This window comes from Hyla sarda, chromosome 1, assembly GCF_029499605.1.
Source record: "Hyla sarda isolate aHylSar1 chromosome 1, aHylSar1.hap1, whole genome shotgun sequence".
NCBI classification, from domain to species: Eukaryota; Metazoa; Chordata; class Amphibia; order Anura; family Hylidae; genus Hyla; species Hyla sarda.
The window spans coordinates 397,642,404-397,656,006 of record NC_079189.1 but is presented as its reverse complement, the minus strand read 5'-3'; the positions used below and the strand labels follow the sequence as shown (position 1 = coordinate 397,656,006).

At 43.3% G+C, this 13,603-nt stretch overlaps 2 protein-coding genes across 4 annotated transcripts in view; one reads left to right on the top strand and one right to left on the bottom strand.

Moving 5' to 3' along the window:
* The window catches only part of CIROP (ciliated left-right organizer metallopeptidase), a 249,063-nt gene that overhangs the window by 160,359 nt on the left and 75,101 nt on the right, over positions 1 to 13,603 (top strand). Inside the window, exon 3 of the mRNA XM_056527154.1 lies at positions 12,998 to 13,104. The gene's annotated coding sequence lies outside the window, so the exon portion shown is untranslated. The remainder of the gene's footprint in view (positions 1 to 12,997; positions 13,105 to 13,603) is intronic.
* LOC130277021 (neural retina-specific leucine zipper protein-like) overlaps positions 1 to 13,603 on the bottom strand; it is a 70,212-nt gene that overhangs the window by 2,745 nt on the left and 53,864 nt on the right. The window lies entirely within an intron of this gene.

The window sequence follows — 13,603 nt, the reverse complement described above, 5'->3', positions numbered from 1 at the left end:
TGGCTGCTGAAGATAGGCGCGGTACAAGGGAGTAGACAGAAGCAAGGTCGGACGTAGCAGAAGGTCGGGGCAGGCAGCAAGGATCGTAGTCAGGGGCAACGGCAGGAGGTCTGGAACACAGGCTAGGAACATACAAGGAACGCTTTCACTGGCACAATGGCAACAAGATCCGGCAGGGAAGTGCAGGGGAAGTGAGGTGATATAGGGAAGTGCACAGGTGAAGACACTAATTGGAATCACTGCGCCAATCAGCGGCGCAGTGGCCCTTTAAATCGCAAAGACCCGGCGCGCGCGCGCCCTAGGGAGCGGGGCCGCGCGCGCCGGGACAGGACCGAGGGAGAGCGAGTCAGGTACGGGAGCCGGGGTGCGCATCGCGAGCGGGCGCTACCCGCATCGCGAATCGCATCCCGGCTGGCAGCAGAATCGCAGCGCCCCGGGTCAGTGGATCTGACCGGAGCGCTGCAGCGGAGAGAGTGTAGCGAGCGCTCCGGGGAGGAGCGGGGACCCGGAGCGCTCGGCGTAACAGTACCCCCCCCCTTGGGTCTCCCCCTCTTTTTAGGGCCTGAGAACCTGAGGAGCAGACTTTTATCTAGGATGTTGTCCTCAGGTTCCCAGGATCTCTCTTCAGGACCACAACCCTCCCAGTCCACTAAAAAAAAAGTTTTCCCTCTGACCTTTTTAGAGGCTAAGATCTCTTTGACAGAGAAGATGTCCGAGGAGCCGGAAACAGGAGTGGGAGGAACAGATTTGGGAGAAAAACGGTTGAGGATGAGTGGTTTAAGAAGAGAGACGTGATAGGCATTAGGGATACGAAGAGAAGGAGGAAGAAGAAGTTTGTAAGAGACAGGATTAATTTGACACAAAATTTTGAAAGGACCAAGATAGCGTGGTCCCAACTTGTAGCTAGGGACACGGAAGCGGACATATTTAGCGGAGAGCCATACCTTGTCTCCAGGGGAAAAAACGGGAGGAGCTCTTCTTTTCTTATCCGCGAACCTCTTCATGCGTGAAGAAGCCTGTAAGAGAGAATTTTGGGTCTCTCTCCATATAATGGAAAGGTCACGAGAAATTTCATCCACAGCGGGCAGACCAGAGGGCAAGGGGGTAGGGAGGGGGGGAAGAGGGTGACGGCCGTACACCACGAAAAATGGGGATTTGGAGGAAGATTCAGAGACTCTGAAGTTATACGAGAATTCGGCCCATGGAAGGAGATCTGCCCAGTCATCCTGGCGGGAGGAAACAAAATGTCGCAAATAATCACCCAAGACTTGGTTAATTCTTTCTACTTGTCCATTGGACTGGGGATGATATGCAGAAGAAAAATTTAATTTAATCTTGAGTTGTTTACAGAGAGCCCTCCAGAATTTAGACACAAATTGGACGCCTCTATCCGAGACGATCTGCGTAGGCAACCCGTGAAGACGAAAAATGTGTACAAAAAATTGTTTAGCCAACTGAGGCGCTGAAGGAAGACCAGAAAGAGGGATGAAATGTGCCATTTTGGAGAATCGATCAACGACCACCCAAATAACAGTGTTGCCACGGGAAGGGGGTAAATCAGTAATAAAATCCATACCAATCAGAGACCAAGGCTGTTCGGGGACAGGCAGGGGATGAAGAAAACCAGCGGGCTTCTGGCGAGGAGTCTTATCCCGGGCACAGATAGTGCAGGCTCGCACAAAGTCCACAACATCCGTCTCCAGAGTCGGCCACCAATAGAAGCGGGAGATGAGTTGCACAGATTTCTTGATGCCCCCATGACCAGCGAGATGGGAGGAGTGACCCCATTTGAGGATTCCGAGGCGTTGGCGTGGAGAAACAAAGGTCTTTCCTGGAGGAGTTTGCCTGATGGAGGCTGGAGAAGTGGAGATCAGGCAGTCAGGTGGAATGATGTGTTGCGGAGAGAGTTCAACTTCTGAGGCATCCGAGGAACGAGAGAGAGCATCGGCCCTAATGTTCTTATCGGCAGGACGAAAGTGAATCTCAAAATTAAATCGGGCAAAGAACAGAGACCACCGGGCCTGGCGAGGATTCAGCCGTTGGGCAGACTGGAGGTAGGAGAGGTTCTTGTGGTCGGTGTAAATAATAACTGGAAATCTTGATCCCTCCAGCAGATGCCTCCATTCCTCAAGTGCTAATTTAATGGCTAGAAGCTCTCGATCCCCGATGGAGTAGTTCCTCTCCGCCGGAGAGAAGGTCCTAGAAAAAAAACCACAAGTGACAGCATGCCCGAAAGAATTTTTTTGTAAAAGAACAGCTCCAGCTCCCACTGAGGAGGCATCAACCTCCAATAGGAAGGGTTTGGAAGGGTCAGGTCTGGAGAGCACGGGAGCCGAAGAAAAGGCAGACTTGAGTCGTTTAAAGGCGTCTTCCGCTTGAGGAGGCCACGACTTGGGATCGGCATTTTTTTTGGTTAAAGCCACGATAGGAGCCACAACGGTAGAAAAATGTGGAATAAATTGCCTGTAATAATTGGCGAACCCCAAAAAGCGTTGGATAGCACGGAGTCCGGAGGGGCGTGGCCAATCTAAGACGGCAGAGAGTTTGTCTGGATCCATTTGTAGTCCCTGGCCAGAGACCAAATATCCTAGAAAAGGAAGAGATTGGCATTCAAACAGACATTTCTCAATTTTGGCATAGAGTTGATTGTCACGAAGTCTCTGAAGAACCATACGGACATGCTGGCGGTGTTCTTCTAGATTGGCAGAAAAAATTAGGATATCGTCCAGATATACAACAACACAGGAGTATAACAGATCACGAAAAATTTCATTGACAAAGTCTTGGAAGACAGCAGGGGCGTTGCACAGGCCAAAGGGCATGACCAGATACTCAAAGTGTCCATCTCTGGTGTTAAACGCCGTTTTCCACTCATCCCCCTCTCTGATGCGGATGAGGTTATAGGCGCCTCTTAAGTCCAATTTAGTAAAGATGTGGGCACCTTGGAGGCGATCAAAGAGTTCAGAGATGAGGGGTAGGGGGTAGCGGTTCTTAACCGTGATTTTATTAAGACCGCGGTAGTCAATGCAAGGACGTAGGGAGCCATCTTTTTTGGACACAAAGAAAAATCCAGCTCCGGCAGGAGAGGAGGATTTACGGATAAAGCCCTTTTTTAAATTTTTCTGGACATACTCAGACATGGCAAGAGTCTCTGGGGCAGAGAGAGGATAAATTCTGCCCCGGGGTGGAGTAGTACCCGGGAGGAGGTCGATAGGGCAATCATAAGGCCTGTGAGGAGGTAGAGTCTCAGCTTGTTTTTTGCAGAAAACATCCGCGAAGTCCATATAGGCCTTAGGGAGACCGGTTACTGAGGGAACCACAGAGTCACGGCAAGGGTTACTGGGAACCGGTCTTAGACAGTCCTTGGAACAAGAGGGCCCCCAACTCTTGATCTCCCCAGTGGACCAATCCAGGGTTGGGGAATGAAGTTGAAGCCAGGGAAGTCCAAGGAGAATTTCCGAGGTGCAATTGGGGAGGACCAAAAGTTCAATCCTCTCGTGATGAGATCCGATGCTCATTAGAAGGGGCTCCGTGCGGAAGCGTATGGTACAGTCCAATCTTTCATTGTTTACACAATTGATGTAAAGGGGTCTGGCGAGACTGGTCACTGGGATGTTGAACCTGTTGACGAGAGAGGCCAAAATAAAATTTCCTGCAGATCCAGAGTCCAAGAAGGCCACGGTAGAGAAGGAGAAGGCAGAGGCAGACATCCGCACAGGCACAGTAAGACGTGGAGAAGCAGAGTAGACATCAAGGACTGTCTCTCCTTTGTGCGGAGTCAGCGGACGTCTTTCCAGGCGGGGAGGACGGATAGGACAATCCCTCAGGAAGTGTTCGGTACTAGCACAGTACAGGCAGAGGTTCTCCATGCGGCGTCGTGTCCTCTCTTGAGGTGTCAGGCGAGACCGGTCGACCTGCATAGCCTCCACGGCGGGAGGCACAGGAACAGATTGCAGGGGACCAGAGGAGAGAGGAGCCGAGGAGAAGAAACGCCTCGTGCGAACAGAGTCCATATCTTGGCGGAGCTCCTGACGCCTTTCGGAAAAACGCATGTCAATGCGAGTGGCTAGGTGAATAAGTTCATGTAGATTAGCAGGAATTTCTCGTGCGGCCAGAACATCTTTAATGTTGCTGGATAGGCCTTTTTTAAAGGTCGCGCAGAGGGCCTCATTATTCCAGGACAATTCTGAAGCAAGAGTACGGAATTGTACGGCATACTCGCCAACGGAAGAATTACCCTGGACCAGGTTCAACAGGGCAGTCTCAGCAGAAGAGGCTCGGGCAGGTTCCTCAAAGACACTTCGGACTTCCGAGAAGAAGGAGTGTACAGAGGCAGTGACAGGATCATTGCGGTCCCAGAGCGGTGTGGCCCATGACAGGGCTTTTCCGGACAGAAGGCTGACTACGAAAGCCACCTTAGACCTTTCAGTGGGAAACAGGTCCGACATCATCTCCAGATGCAGGGAACATTGGGAAAGAAAGCCACGGCAAAACTTAGAGTCCCCATCAAATTTATCCGGCAAGGATAGGCGTAGCCCAGGAGCGGCCACTCGCTGCGGAGGAGGTGCAGGAGCTGGCGGAGGAGATGACTGCTGAAGCTGTGGTAGTAACTGTTGTAGCATAACGGTCAGTTGAGACAGCTGTTGGCCTTGTTGCGCTATCTGTTGTGACTGCTGGGCGACCACCGTGGTGAGGTCAGCGACAACTGGCAGAGGAACTTCAGCGGGATCCATGGCCGGATCTACTGTCACGATGCCGGCTGGCAGGTAGTGGATCCTCTGTGCCAGAGAGGGATTGGCGTGGACCGTGCTAGTGGATCGGTTCTAAGTCACTACTGGTTTTCACCAGAGCCCGCCGCAAAGCGGGATGGTCTTGCTGCGGCGGTAGTGACCAGGTCGTATCCACTAGCAACGGCTCAACCTCTCTGGCTGCTGAAGATAGGCGCGGTACAAGGGAGTAGACAGAAGCAAGGTCGGACGTAGCAGAAGGTCGGGGCAGGCAGCAAGGATCGTAGTCAGGGGCAACGGCAGGAGGTCTGGAACACAGGCTAGGAACATACAAGGAACGCTTTCACTGGCACAATGGCAACAAGATCCGGCAGGGAAGTGCAGGGGAAGTGAGGTGATATAGGGAAGTGCACAGGTGAAGACACTAATTGGAATCACTGCGCCAATCAGCGGCGCAGTGGCCCTTTAAATCGCAAAGACCCGGCGCGCGCGCGCCCTAGGGAGCGGGGCCGCGCGCGCCGGGACAGGACCGAGGGAGAGCGAGTCAGGTACGGGAGCCGGGGTGCGCATCGCGAGCGGGCGCTACCCGCATCGCGAATCGCATCCCGGCTGGCAGCAGAATCGCAGCGCCCCGGGTCAGTGGATCTGACCGGAGCGCTGCAGCGGAGAGAGTGTAGCGAGCGCTCCGGGGAGGAGCGGGGACCCGGAGCGCTCGGCGTAACATATATATATATATATATATATGTATGTATATATATATATATATATATATATATATATATATATATAAAGGGGACGAGTATTTTGTTAAATACTCTTCCCCTTTAGTTGGTCTTAGGCCCCTCATCTCAGCCAAGCCAGATCACCCTGCTCTGTACTGACGAGGGGCAAGAACCCCAAAACAGCTGTCTGCAGATGGGTAGAAACTTCCCTTTTGGGGAGTAAGTCTGGCTTGGCATTAATCCCGATCAGTTTTTTATATTCCGTAACTGGAGCTAAGCTGATATCAGGCAACATCGCCTGAGAAGGAGATGTAATGAGCTGCTTTGCATATTCCCCTATATATATATATATATATATATATATATATATATATATATTTGACATATGTGTATATATATATATATATATATATATATATATATATGAAAAAAAAGTGCTATATTAAAATCTATAAAAATTGAATATAACACATTATAGGATAAAAAAAAACGCTGATTTGTATACTTGTTTTATGATCGACACATCAAAAGTTGTTTATAATGACAGTACCACTTTAATATGCCTTGGCATCTGGTTGCAAACAAAGCTACAATGTAGACTGGAGAAATATTATATTTTAAAAGGATTTTGCCAGGTCTTTATCATGCTGAAGACATGGGCAGATAGCTGATAGGGAGATAAAACAAATGATATCTGCATCTTAGCTCATAGCTACTTCCAAAGTTATAAAATCATGTTTTCCTTCCAAGCTCAATTGTCATAGAGGCAATGCTGCAGTATGCACACCTCCTCATTCTGTAGCTGTGTAGCTCTTGCCTAAACCTTACAGTTAAAATCAGTTCTATATCACTTACAGATAGAAGACAACAGATATAAGAGGTCTGTTGTACTACCTCAAATAAAGCAGGCCATAAAGTTAAGAATAGAAATTACTAGTGGGATAAAGTTGGCACTTTATGTTTCATAAATAGTGCATATATATACAACTAAATAACAACAGGGAATTTTATGTTCTTGTGGGTTTATTATAGGAATTGCTCCATACAGTGGGGTGCTGACATCCACCACCACATGTGTAACAAACACATGTCTCAATACATTGTGCACCGGTTACTGCAGCCCAGCTCTCATTTATTTCAATGGGAGCTGATCTGTAGTAACTCAGCACCCTCACTACACATTGCATGGAGCTATATGCTTCCAACTCCATTCGCTGTGTATATAGCCACTGCAGCCCTAACAAATAGCTAATTGTTGGGTGTTAGGTGTCATCCCACTTGGAAAGGGTCATTGGTAAGCTTTCCCTGGAAAACCTCTTTATAGGAGCTACACAGTCATATACTGTGATATAGTATAATCAAATGTTTCATATGTTGCTGGGGACAAAATAAAAAAAAAGTTAAAATAAAAATTACTGATACTCAGCAACTTTGGTCTTCTGTACCTACTTCTAAAAAAAAGTCCTCTCGACAGGATCTTCCTGAGGATTAGAGGCAGATCCTGCGGAGTAGACTCATCTCAGAAGTAGATGAGCAGGGGACTGGAAATCGCTGGAATTGGAACTGTGGGGGAACTGAGATAAGTGAGTATCTTTTTTTTTTTTTTTACCCTGCCCCCAGTTACATATGAAAAATGTTATCATACTGGAATACCCCTTTTAGGATATTTTGGCTTCTTGAATTGCTTTTGAAAATAATGATTTACTTGATTTTCTTTTTTTTTTTTTATATATCTAACAAATCTATGATTGAGACAGCCATAACACACACAGCTGGCTGTACACATGAAATTAAAGCCATACAAACCTGCCGATTTCAACTGGATTAACCACCATTTAATGTATCTGGGAGCCTTACAAAAACGGTCAGGCATGTTGGATTTTAACTCCCTGATCCTTTTATTCTTGGAGACATAAGCTGCCATCAGAGCTGTCTGCCAGAAGCTTACCCCTTCACCTCGAGAGTGCATGTGTATGTGACAGACAGCTTTCAGCAGAATAAACATTCAACAACTGTCTGCAATGTATGTCCATATAATGACAAGGAAATCTAGACTATGGTTATCTAATATATTTAACATTCCTGTTATCTAGGTATATGATGGCCTAGGTTAGGGCACAAGAGGTAAATCTGAACAAGTGAAGGGCATGGTCATAGATACATGCAGTGGCATAGTGGAGAGAAGGAGTCACTAAAAGTATAATGGGAAACTATTGTACAAGACTAATTGAGCTTAATTGCCTTAATAATGTAAAGATCAATCGCCATCATTCTTTCTGTATGCACAGAGGGAAGTCTGCTCTCGTGGAGCCTTTGTCATGTCAATCTTAATCCCATTTACTTCTTGTTGTAAAGTAATTCCTCATAAACAGTTTCCTCTTTAGACAAGATTAAGAATTGATCAATGTGACTGTAGGCTAAACCCAATACTCTGTAATAAAGGTGCAATATTTACCCAAAACCATACATAGAATCAGCAGTTAGATGCTACCTCTGTAGTCCATGTCTACTAAAAGTGTCCCTATCATTATTTTAAAAAAACTGCTCACATGTCGCGGGGACATTGGTTCAGATCACTACCAATTTCTAGAAATATTTGGGAGAGGAACGCGATTAAGCACTTTACTCTCCAGCTCACAATTTCCATCTCGCTGCATGAGACAAGCCCCATAGACTTTGCAGCTCGTCTCGTACATCAAGACAGAGACCACAGTGAGCCAGGGAGTGAAGTGCTTAGCCGCACGTTTCCCAACTACATCTAGAGATTGGTAGGGGTCTGAACATACAGACCCCCACTGATCCAAATTTTTGACATCTCCTTGCAACATGTCAAAATATTTTTTTGATAATGACAGAGACCCTTTAAGGTTGCTCTGGTTTGATACACAGTATGGGCCAGTTGGTCTATATGCACAGCCTTATCAGATCATTGCTGGGAACTACTGCTTGTCAACCATTTAAATCCATCTTGGATATTCAATGGGGTTGTCTAGTTGTCTAGGATTATGTTTTTTTTTTTTTTTTTATTAAGCCCTATTACAGGTTAAAAAAAATTGTGTTATAAGAAAAGTGTCAAGAAATATACAGAACACTCTGCCCTTTATTTATTTTTCATATATGTGTCTTGGCGTATTAGACCTGAAAATAGGGAAGTATCCTTTTTGATGAGCAGTATCACATTGATTGAGGATTTTTAACACCTTGAACTACCTTACCAATGGATATGTCAGTACACTGATTTCCCATTACTTATTTTATTCACTATATCAGAAATAATTTCACATTGGGATCTTGATGTGGGTTTCTTTTTGTGATCTGTGGCCTCACTGTTTTTTATATTATTCAATGCTAGAAGGGACTGTTGGGTTTTTAACTATTATTTCATTGTTGTTTTCATTAAAGGGGTACTCTGGTGGAAAACTTTTTTTTTTGTAAATGAATTGGTGCCAGAAAGTTAAACAGATTTGTAAAATTCTATTAAAACATCTTAATCCTTTTAGTACTTTTTAGCAGCTGTATGCTACAGAGGAAATTCTTTACTTTTTGAATTTCTTATTTGTGTTGTTTACAGTGCTCTCTGCTGACACCTCTGTCCGTGTCAGGAACTGTCCAGAGCAGCATAGGTTTGCTATGGGGATTTTTTACTAACCCTAACCCTACCCCCTCTGCCATGTGTACATTGGGACATAAAAAAAATGTCATCCCCAACAACTGACTAACACTTAAATCAGAAGTTGGCCAAACTCATTGACTTCATTGGGTCCAGATGATTATCTAAGGTGTATTGTGGCCTGTTGACTCAAATACAACAAATAATGTCTGGAAAGAGAAGGGTCAACTGGATTTCAACTACCCAGCCCTTTTGTTCTCATAGAGATGGCAGCAGCTTATTCCTTCCTCTCTCAATGGAGAACCTTTTGTGCAGAGGAAAAGTGGTGCAATTGCCCAAAGCATCCAATCAGATTGCCTTTTTTTTTTTTTTTTTCTTTTTTTTTTAGAGGCCCTTTTTAAAATTAAAGGGGCAATTGGTAAATTTTTTCCTCTGCCAAGTTTTGATAAATTTTTCCTCATGGGCATTTGATCAAGCCAAAGGTTTATGCGTATGGGGAGATTGGGAGAAATAGCTGTTTAAAAGGGTATTCCCGCATTTAAAAAATTACATCTCTAGTGCTGACATAGAGAATGCACTATACAGCAGGGAGTTTTGGGGCCACACTCCATACAGCAGGGAGTTTTGGGGCCACAGGGGGCCCCAGAGGTCAGACCCCCACAATAATACACGTATTCCCTATCCTGTGCATAAGGAATACATTTTTAGACACTGGAGTACCCCTTTAAGGTGTATGACTACCTTTAGCCATTCCGCAGTCAAAAATAAAACAGATATGCAGACTTTTAACTCCTGTGTTTCCAAAAAATTTCAAGACTATTTGTTTTAGGAACATGCTACATGTATGGAGCCAATGTTCACACAAGAAGATCTCTGCAGGATCATAAACTATAGTATTCAGTAATGGACAATAATGCAACGTTTATATGATCTTAATTAAAAGAAAAACAAATAACAATTTTGAAATGCCAGATAAATGGAAAAAAATCTATAATATTATTTGGATTGTATATTTAGGATTATAATAGCTCAAAACAGGTAAGAACGTTTAACTGTTAGACTCCCTTTTTGCTTTATATCTAGTGTTATTATACCTCAAGTACATATTTTATGATTCTTCATGCCGTTCAGCCACTCCACTTTTGAACACTTTATGTGGACCATTTTTATTATCAGTAACATCAGTCTGTATTTCTGTTTGCAAGCCCATCTGAACATACACTAAGCCTGTGTACTTTTAAGACTCCTATCCCTGATGAGCCCACACATATCTCCTGTGGGGGAAAAATGTCAGGAAAGGTGCACTCATCATTTGTCTCACGTTTTGTATGTAGCTTATACGTTTGGTATTGTCTGAGGTGTTGAGTTAACACCATTATTGCTTGTCCTTTCTAACTGGGTACGAATCTATCTCGCTATTGTGCTTTTTCTGTATTATTTTTAGCCTTACATAGCGCCAAGGTGTAAATGTCACTGTTGCTGGGGCTATCCTGGTAAGGTGATGGGTACCCTCAAAAGGCAGGAACAGTCAATCGGGGGGAGTTTAAAGGGGTAACAACGTTATTTTACATATCAACTGGCTCCAGAAAGTTAAGCAGATCTGAAACTTACTTCTGTTAAAAAATCTTAATCCTTCCAGTGCTTATCAGCTGCTGAAATTGAGTTGTTCTTTTCTGTCTGAGTGCTCTCTGATGACACCTGTTTCGCGAGCTTTCCAGAGTAGGAGCAAATCCCCATAGCAAACATTTATGCTATGGACAGTTCGTGAGACAGACAGGGATGCCAGCAGAGAGCACTGTTGTCAGACAGAAAAGAACAGCTCGACTTCAGCAGCTGATAACTATTGGAAGGATTAAGATTTTTTCATAGAATTTACAAATCTGTTTAACTTTCTGAAGCCAGTTGATCTAAAAAAAATAGTTTTTTCCTGGAATACCCCTTTAAAGTCTGGTTGGGCACATTCCTCTCGTCATTTCATTTTGATACCCCATATTTTCTGATATTCAGTTGGTTTGTTGCTCTCACACATCAGAATTAGAATTGTTGTCTTTTTGTAGGGGGGGGCATAAATTATTTTATTTTTCAAATGAGTATATTAAAGTTAATTTGCTATTTTTGCTTTATTAGTCGTTTCTTCTTTCTGTGATTTTGTTCCCACTGAGAGCAGCATAATAAAGTGACAGACACGCTATTATTACACTGCCATCATTCATTAGGTGTCACCTCCCCTGCACACCGGCTGATAACACTGTTCTACAAATTTTCTATGAATTTCTTAATGAATTTCACATGCTGAATTCAAATTTAATAATGAAATTTGTTAGTTGGCTCTAGTTTTCATGCAACGGACATTTTACATTTTCCAACTACAGGTAATAGGCAAATATCACTGTTCTACAGGTAAAAAGTTGTAAGCATGAAAACAGCTGTTCTTACATAATTGTGCAGTGCTAAAAACAAAAATAACATTAAAAAAATGTACATTGGCTTTAGTTTCTATGATATAAGCAACCAACTAATGAAGTGAGGTTTATAAAATGCATGATGCAACTTATACCGTAAAGATAAAATATGATAAGGAAAAATTAATTTCTTAATTTACCGTATCATATTTTATCTTTATTTTATTTTATTCCATTTTATCATATCTTTTGATGAATAAATTACATTCTTCAGTTTGAAGTCTGCGCCCCTACTTTGATGTCCCATTTTCCCAGAGGACTACACCTCTACTGTGCTTTGCTACTGTTACCGGATCACCAGGAGTTATTCCGGAGGCACCAGGAGGCAGCAATCTTCTACCATTTGCATGCTGGTACAGATGTTATGCTCTGAGCATAACGTTTCAAGGTAAGGGTCCATCCTATAGACCCGCGTCCATTCATTGTGATATTCATCAGCCTGAGTTTACCTGCACGAGGTGCACACCTCTCTCTCTCTTTTTTTGTATTTTACAACTTATACCATAGATTACATAGTCAGTATTGGTGACCAATAGAAAACCCCCAAACCAAGATCATGCAATATTAGCTAATATTACATTACCAAATTCTATAAAAGTCACAGTATCTGTTCTTTGACGAGTTTAGGGTGGGTTCACACTACGCTTACTATACTAACTATGGGACCCGGATCCGGCTAAGGGGGAGTGAAAACTGGGCGCTCCTGTATTCCATTCGGACTCGGACTCCTTCTCATTCATTTGAATGAGCCCTCCGGATAGCCCACATAGTGAAATTTTTGCCCTGTATCCGGTTTTTGAACTGGACTGAAAACCACAGCATATCACGGTTTTCAGTCCAGTCAGAAAACCGGATACAGGGCAAAAATGAGGTTTTCACTCCAGATCAAGTAGTTAGTAAACGCAGTGTGAACCCACCCTAAACTCGCCAAGCAAAGATACTGGGACTTTTATAGAATTAGGTGATGTAATATTAGCTAATATTGAATCATCTTGGTACGCTTGGTGGTTTTCTATTGGTCACCAATACTCTATGGTGTAAGTTATAATCTATGGTGTAAGTTGTATCATGTATTTTATAAACCTTACTTTATTAGTTGGTTGCTTATATCATGGAAACTAGAGCCAATATAATTTTTTATGTTATTTTAGTTTTTAGCACCCCAAAATTAAGTAAGAACAGCTGTTTTCATGCTTACAGCTTTTTACCTGTAGAACAGTGTAACATACAGATTTCTCCATTTCATTGTCAGCAGGTGGGAGGGAGAAATGGCACCTAATGAGTACTGGTGACTCTTCTCTACAGTTTGGCATGAAAGTCAAAATGCTAAAAAAAAAACAGCATAACCCATAGGTTGGTATAAATTGGTTAACTTAACCAATGGAATTTGTTACATTCAGATTAACACGGATTTCACCTTGCCCTAAATATTTTTAATACTTTCCATTGAAGTGAATGAAATTTCTTTCCATACAGGGCAGAGAATAAGAAAAAGAAGGCAGATAAGAAAGGCTGAATGAGAAAGACAAATTACCGAAAGAGGACATTTTCATGCCCATTTCTATTGTGATACACTAGTTCAGGTATGGTCAATTGTATTTTTAAAAATTGCACAAGTCATTTAAAAATATCCCCAGATATCCGTATACTGAACGCCCTAAATTGTAGTGCCTTAAAATCTTCCTGATCTGCGTTAATGTAATTAAAAAAAGACATTAAACAAATCCACCAATTTAAATGCAATATATTCTTGAATAATGATGGTAACATATAATATCAAATCTACAGCCGAGGCAATAGCAATAAAACTGGCACTATGTCTAATGTAAGTAAGTAGGCAGTACTCCTATACACTGTGGGATCTTTAGTAACTGTTTTATCTGCACTGGTTGTTTCCTTCTGTTTTCTGAACGTCTTTACCTTTATCTCCTCTCAGTCTCTTAATATTAGCTGATTAAGTGATCAGTGAAATGTCCGGCTTTATAGCTATAAGTGTACTGACAAATCCTGTCACACACGGTAACAACACAAGGCGTCCTCACATGCTGCATAATCACTCAGGTGTAATAAACTGGAATAACT